Here is an 8,729-nt window from a genome sequence, read left to right on the forward strand (position 1 = left end):
TGTCTCTCTCGCTTCTGTTGCATTTCTCGGACTAAAAGTGGAATCACTCAGCATGGCAGCAGAGGGGGTGAAGGTTTCTCTGACAGGGAAGAACTGTCAAACTGAGAAAATGTTTGTTTGGGCTGGCACATACAGTGTGTTGTCACAAACCCTTTATCTCGTCCTGTGCAATGAAAATATGGTCATATGTTCACACATGTATTGTTTGCCCTGACCTGATTAAAGGTATTAACTTTTATTGTCCACATTAAATTAAATGTTAAAGAATATTTCTATTTACATTAAAGGACTTTTTTTTTGGAAAAAGAATATTTTGTTTCATGTTCTAAAAATTCTTATTGTGTGTTCTACCTAAATTTCAAGAGTTCATAATGAAAACATACACTAGCCGTACAGTACTAAATTCTTTGTAGGACATGGTCAGTATTCAAAATCACCTTGTATTATGATATTCATGTGATTAACTGATGCAAATAAATAAAAACTAAAATAACCAGTGTCAAAAATGCCACCCATTCAATAAAAATTTGAATCCAATCTAAATTGCTATGGGGAACTACAGCAGCCTGAGCACTTCCATCATCATTTGCTGTCCATCATCATCATAGACTACCATCATCACTACATAAACACGAGTTGCACACACATTGTAGTACACACAGAAATATAATGATCGGCACAGTGCCATTAGACCCAGCGGTGCGATGAGTGGTTTAAGACAGGCAGAGCTGCCCCTGTGCCTCCAGAAAGGCAGTAAAGAGGAGGAAGTACAGTTTACAAAGGCAATACCGTGAGCTGTAACATGCATTAAGCAGCTTGGCCTATGTGCGAACCTTAGCCCAGGGAAACGCCCCGAGCAGTGTTGGAAGAATAGAGCAGATAGGACAATATTGCCCTCCGGTGGACAGGAAAGAAGGTGTTTCAGATGAAGGAGTCACAGCAGTGCTCTTACATGATCTCTTGTGGATTCTGGTCACAGTCAGCGTAAGAAATATTCGGAGCTGTTCTCTTGCCCTCAGAAGATGCCGGTTTATGACGTTCCTTCTGCATCTGAAAAGCTCACTTGAAATTTTCCTAAGCTTGCTTGTTGCTTCACTTTTCCCTTTTTTGCTCTGGCAAGAAAGTCAGATGACACATTTATTTTTGCCCTACTCTTTCTGAATCGCCTGACGACTGCAGCGTTTACAGAGTCTTTGGTGGCTGGTGCAGCAGTGTATTACATGCTCTTACATACAAGTTTGACAACATTAACTTTGTATCCTAAAAATAGCAAAAACTGACTGCATTTTATGAATCTCATGAAATATGCATTTCAAAGTGATGTACATGATTTGGCAAATGTAAAAATGAGTAAAGAGGCCATTGATATGGATGACAGCAATGTTGTAACTGGATGTCATTGGCTAGATTATGATTGAATATTTGAATAGCTGTATACTACAGTTTCTTCTTTATGCAGATTTGAATTTCATAACTTACATATTAGCCTTTTATGTAATATCATCGACATGAAATCATAAATTGCTGCAATTTAAAGTAAGCACAGCCACAGCCAAAAGAGAAAGATAATATGGCAACAATATGAAGCAATGAAAAGAGATGTGAAAACTAATAATCAACATGAAATTGATTGGAATCTGCAAGTTTGGTTCACTTTTTTTTTTTTTTTTCTCTCTCTCCTGTGCCTCACATTGCAATTACACCATCATTGACAAGTCTGGTAATAATGCAGCACCTTCTCTTCATCTAAATGAATTGTCTTCCTCATCCATCACAGTTCATTAGCAAGCATTCTTTCCCAACCCTGGCTCTCAGTGCTCGATTAAAGCCTCTCATTCTCTCAGCCTACACATTCCTATAAAGGCATACCAGTGAGCTGGAAAATACAACCTGTTCCCCACTTCTGGCAAATACAACACAATCTGTGGTACCTTTTATTTTCAACATTTACGTACACACACATTTACATAAATACATCACGTTCCTTTTGATGGGTGTGTTGGCTGCGTTCAAACCTAAACTACAACTGTTCCCTGTGTTCTATGATTATAGAAATATTGAGATATTTGGATATTTCTGATGGTTGCAATCCAATTTAATATGATAAGTCTATAATACATCCAAATGTCCCTCTTCTGTTTCTCATCGGTGCCCTATGGTGGCTAAATGGTTAATGACACATCCTTGTTTGGCAAGAGGCATTTACCTACCCATATACTGACGGGGGATGGAAGGGGTTCAATATCTTGAGCAGCTTACCCTGCATGTTGATCTCCCTGGTTGGGAGCGATAAGAACAATCCCTTGAGGGTATCACCACAGTACCACGTTCATATTCAATATACAAAAAAGTGACATACAATTTGATTTAAATTTGCCTACACTCTAACAAACGCAAGTAACTCAGTATGTGGTGTTGTCCTCAAACGCCAACCTGAGGTATTTTTCTTGTCTTTAGTAGCTGTATTGCCTGAAGAACCAAGGTGTCACTAATACACTGCTTATGATTTCTCTCTCGTGTGTTTACTTTAAGATGACTTGCTGAACATGTATGCTCTCATTCAGTAGCCCTGCTACACATCCATATTGCTACAAAACACTGCAACTCAAGATGCTGAGTGAAACCTTTTTTATATGCTCCAACAGCAGTTGAGGGCTGAGGTGCTCGACCTATAACTCATACCACTCATAATGGAGTCTGAGGGTTTGGGATCTATCCTGGGGACGACTCGAGTTTCTTAATTTTTCAGTTTGGCCCTGAACAGTCATTTGCAGCATAGACTAACCCTGAAAACAGTTGAAAAACCTGGAAGTATGTAAAATCATCTTTGTGAAGTTTTACAAGAAAACCTACACTCACAGCAGAATATACTCTATAACAATTATGTAACAGCATATATAGATCACTGATGCGTTCACATAACACATGAATTCAGTATTTTTGCAGACCTTCATAATAAGATGCATAGATCTAGATGGATCAATCCTGTGTAAGAGCAGAGTAATGTTAAAAGATAAACCGTGGCTGTATGCACTGCAGGCGTACAGTTGAATTTACATTCTAATCCCATACGCTGACATTTGCTGAAGAAATGAATCATGCATGCAGACAGCCATGCATATTCACAAAACCACCAGGAATCCATTCCCAGGGAGTCCTCAACATACAGGCAAATGCACAATCAAAGACAAGGCAGTCTCAGGCATACATTCGCAAGATTACAGAATTATATGCACACAGCCACAGTCAATTACTCAAGTGCATTTTATGTCGCTGCCTGTGAGGCAACGATAAAATGCTTAACATTAGCCGTTCACTGTGTTACTAAATGTCATTGAGATTATATTGTGATTGTGTTTTTAAGTCCTTTAACACATTACATGTTGGTTAGAGGCAATATTGGACATTCGTGGTCAAACATTATTAATTAGCTGCAGTTGATTAAATGATAACATGAATCTTTACCTTAAAGAGAATGACCAGACATGCATCCTTCAGTATAGTACCTGATAACGAGCCCAGAGAAAACTAGTCTTTATTTGAGACCTTTTGTGTTTTTTTTATCATGTAAAGGTTTAGTGTGCTACAGTATGTGGCAAGCACAGCAATCCCACAAAGATTATGTAGAGCAGAGAACTGTGAGTCAAATGTCAACCCTTGCTTCTTAGATACTCCTCAAAACAATATGTCACCTAAAATGTTGGTCCCCAAATTGAGCCTGTTCAGTCGTTTTACAACATTTAACCAAACCTACCAAACAAGAAGTAGTGTCTTGAATAATGAGAGTCCGTCATAGGAGACAAAATGTAAAGAAGCTAAACAAACATGCAAATTGATTGCAGTAACAAGAAGGGTTGTAAACGGGTTACTCTACCTGTACGGCTGGGTTTAGTAAAAATTAGGTATTCTGTTGATTTGCATATATGCTGGTGTAAGCAAGGGTCAAATAAAAGCTAGCGCTGCTTTGAATAAAAACATTTTTAAATTACACTGAAAACTTGTTAACTTAAATGTTATTGTTAATTTCAGACTGTTTGTATTTATTTTTGTAAACCTTTCTCAAGCATAATGACTGATACATTGTCGTTTATTGACGAGCCAACTGAAATTGTAGCTTTCAAGGCAAAGAACCAGTAACAAACTAAAGCGTGTTTTCAGCACTTAACTGTCGCACAGGAACTTCAGTTGCACTGACCTGGCGTGCGCTAAAACGACTAGTTTCCGGTGAAGACTTTAACCTGCCGAATGATCCATAGTGTTGTCACTGCTATAAATTAACCTGGCACTGTCACATGAACTCTCAAAATATTAAAGCATCGCTCAGAGTGAAAGCAACTGTATTGCTGGAGTTCTTTTTCAGCTACAACCGAAAAGTCACTTTTCAAAAAGGGTATATAGCCTATAGGAGTCTCAGTATATACATACGTATAAGCCCTCAATCGTTTCTTCATTGTTCCATACACTTTGACTCCTTGTGTTGTTTCAATTGAAGTGAGTTCAGTGCATCAATGCAGCAGACAAGACAAGGGTTGGTTGTATGACAAATTCCACCTCAGGGACAATAAATTTAATCATTAAACAATATACGGCAGCACAGACACTTGCAGTTTTCAGTAGTAATACATATGTTGTATTTATAGAACTTATTGTCTTTGTTATAGATGCTTGATAATGTTTGAATATCTGTGTCGTCAGAGAAGAGCAGAATCTCTCTCTCTCGCTCTCTCTCTCTCTCTACCTCACTTTCTCGTTCTCTTGTTGTTGCAATTGTGCAGTTCAGCCACTAAGTGTAGCTGTAAGTCCACGTATTCTGAATCTGAAAGCAATAGTTTATCAACAATGACTTGAAGTTAGTGATGTGGTATAGCAAGATGTTTTGCTCAATATAATCATGAGCTGTTACAAAATGCTACAGTAATTTCTCAGTGTGACTCCTACTTTATATTCACACATTTACACGTGTGTGAAATCCAATCAGTGAGTCTTACATAGTCACTAAGCAGTTCAGCCACATAAGATGGGGGATGAATGCCTTCTGGGATGTACTGCACCAAACGTTTCTGAGGAAGCACAGTTTCACTCAGATATGTCAAAGAGGCAAATATATGGAGAACATATAGACAATATGGGTCAATTTGGTGTTGGGAGTAACTAAGGGAGTCATGAAGGTATCATCTGTTACACTACTTGAATATTTCTAAAGAAAGTGCACTTTAATCTCCATTCTTAAAAGAAGAGAAAACATATAGTATCTCAGTCCCTGCACCCTTACGTGACTAAGATGACTCCCACAGTGTAAAGCCTGATCAACTTTTTAAGCGTGATGAACCTTCTGTATAATAAGTTGTGCGTAGGTCACTGCAAAAGGCAAACAACACTTGCTTTTGATCATCGTGTTTGTTCTCACGTCTGTAGATATACAAATATTCATTTAGCAACCACCTTTGAGAAGTACCTTATTCTCAGCATTAAGGTATTTATATCTGAAACAGTAAGAGAGCGATTAGAGTAGGAGTTCAAGGCACACTGCGTTGTCGTGCAAAAACTCAAAATTGAAAAAACAAAACCAAAGCATTTCGAATTCCTGCAGTGGTAGAAGTACTCAGATCATTAACCATGATGCAATCTCCACTCAAAATATGAAGTGCAGAGGTATGAGCAATAAACTCTGTAACTGTAAAGTATCAAAACACTCATTATGCATGAAGGGTCTTTTTTAATTATATATTATTATTATTATTATTATTATTATTATTATTGCACTTACACGTAATATTAATATTGTTGCTCATCAAGGTAGCGCTATTGCATATCATGGCTGTTATAGTTTTAGCACTACTGGATTTCTGGATTTCTTTGCACAGATTTGCACAATTCATTTATATAGTCTAACGTATTATAATGCACACTGTATAATATATATACCATAGAATTTTAATGTCATCTCTCCAATTTCTTTTATTTTTTACTTTATTTTTAATTATTAAATTCAAACAGTTCTTAAATTGTTCTCTTCTGTTCTGCGGAAACATAAATTACTTCAAAGACTGTTACTTTACGGGTTGTTTAATCTATAATAATGCATCATATTTTATTACTTGGTCATGTTTTGCAGCTAAAATCTTAGTTACTGTATAACACTGTCAACTGGACATTGATTTTCCTCCGAGTCAAGAAATTATCAGATCCAAATAGAGCTTCCTCTATTGTCCATCTGCTTTGGGATAATACACTGTTTGAGATGTACGCTTTGCAAAAAAGGAAGAATAATAAGGTCCAAAATTGGAAATGTATATGGGCAGCCTTTTTGAGAGCAGTGAATTACTTAGACACACAGAAAAAGCTTGAGAAAGAGGAGGAGTGGGAGGGAAGACGGAAACACTCTGTTTACTTTGCTTGATCAGATGGCCATATAGTCATTTAGCTGGTTCCTAATTGCTGAGTAATCGTCTGATTGTAACCATTTGCTGCTTGCAATCTGTGTTAGCAAGCAAATACTTTAATCAGGTTTATATCAAACAGTAGCCTGTAAAAACATGACATTTACAACAGTGTGCTATAAAACTGTGTAAGCCAATCAATAAGTACACACACACACACACACACACACACACACACACACACACACACACACACACACACACACACACACACACACACACACACAAATAAGCACAATGCATGATTTAATGTCAGCTTCTCTGCATGGAGCCGGACAAAGCAGCAACACAACACGCCCACTAACTCTTGTCTCTCACTCCCCATCTCTTCAATCTCTGTGAGTGTGTCTCTTTGTTTCTCTTTTAATTTTAAGAAATGTGAGAAATACTTATATTTAAATGCCAAATGTGAGAATGAGGTCCAAATGCTTGGCTTGGCAAATAACAACTAAGAATTGATTGACCTATTTACAATTGTGAAACTTTTTACTGACCTAAAAGTAAGTTCCATAGTGAAAAATAACTACAACTCATAGTGGAGAGCCAAGTCACAAGTTTGATTCATTTTATTTTATTCGATCTTTTTGGCTGGACCGCAACAGCGGGGCCAGCACTATAAACGCAAATGACGCTGACTGGCTGAGTGATGGGGTTACACCATTTGTCGGCCGACCAAGTATTCAAGTTTCCTCATTGGCTGTTCCTCTTTTGAAATGAATAGTGCCTTTGTTACCACATGTACCAACTTTTCACACCCCTTTACAGACTTTTTTCAGAAAAGCACCTAGCAACAAATCTAGCAGCTTTTGGACAAACCTTAGCTACGTTCTGTAGCAGAAATTCACCAGTATTGCCCCACGAGTGTGAGGTCAGGCTTTCCTTCCACAGACACACCTCTCTATGCCTCTTATTCAACTGACCGCACGGCAGCTGACACAAGCAGAGTGAGCGTCTAACTTTCTCTCTGAGAGATCGTTTTACCAGTAAATATAGCCAAGATCACAGCACAGCCGTTGTCTGGAACTTATGTGTATGGTGATTTTGTCAGACGACATCGTGGTTATAAAATCAGGTTCTTTAGCAGTGCAGAGCAGCAGTTCAGAAATGGCTTGGAAGTGACTGCTAGTTAACACGTAGTCTTAATGGGGCACGGAAAAACATGTAAATGAGATCAGCTTCATTGGGAATTCAGCTGTATTCTTTCATACACACATACTGACATTTGGGGGCAGGTGACAATCCGCCACTTGTTGGAGGTGCAATCAAAGAGTAATTAGTTATTACTCTGAAATATTGCTATTTTTTTGGCCTCCTTGGAACAAAATTTAACACAATGGATAGTAAAACCTATTCATTTATTAGCAGTCAGATAAATGATTTTCTCACAAGTAATAATCTGCTAAATGAGCCCCTTTTAGGACAAAAATGAATAAGTAAAAAGAAATAGGGGTACTTAATCGATAGTTTTCAGCACAGTTTGCAATAAAAAGAATTCAAGTACACTCGGTCTAAAACAGGTGTAAGTATCTAACACGTGGTACCCTCACACCAATATAATCATTCTCAAATACCAAACAAAGCCCTCATGAGTAATCAATATATTAGCCACTCATAGAATCAGCAAACAATTAAATTTTTCAAGATTTCGATAAGTAAATTTGGTGTTTACTAACCAGGAGTGTGCATCAGGTAGGATCATTCAACCAACCTGCAGGGGACAACTGCACGCTAAAAAAAGCAACTCCTATCGTGTTTGTTTGCACCTCCAACAAGTGGCGTGATGCCACCGTGTGTAAAAGAATTAAATTATTGTATATGTGAGCACAGAGAGTAGGAGAGAAGGAAACGGATAAAGGGCTGAAAAACCAACTGACACTAGGCAGAATGCAGATACGACACGGTGACATCATGAATATGCAAATTAGCTTATTACATCTTCAAGCGACTTTTGAGCAGGATTTAGCGATTCTCCAAGTGAAAGTAGTAGTTTACAACGGTTCCACAACAGTTTTCAACTACGTCCTCAATTTCGCACATTGACCATACATGGTCCATACATATACTAGGTTTTGACCAAGTCTTCTTTACTTCATTGACTTGTAAAACACTGAAAGGGAAGGTGAAGTTAGAGGTAGAATGCTCAAACCTTTCAAAAACGTTGTGATGCAGGGTTGTGAATCCCCAGAATTGATTATGTGAACAACCAATAAGCCTCACTGTGAATAGAAGTATAAGCTGCTTTATTATTTACATGATGATATATATGTTTGTTTTATAGATTTCCTGTAC

The sequence above is a fragment of the Xiphias gladius genome, chromosome 1 (assembly GCF_016859285.1).
Source record: "Xiphias gladius isolate SHS-SW01 ecotype Sanya breed wild chromosome 1, ASM1685928v1, whole genome shotgun sequence".
Classification (NCBI taxonomy): domain Eukaryota; kingdom Metazoa; phylum Chordata; class Actinopteri; order Istiophoriformes; family Xiphiidae; genus Xiphias; species Xiphias gladius.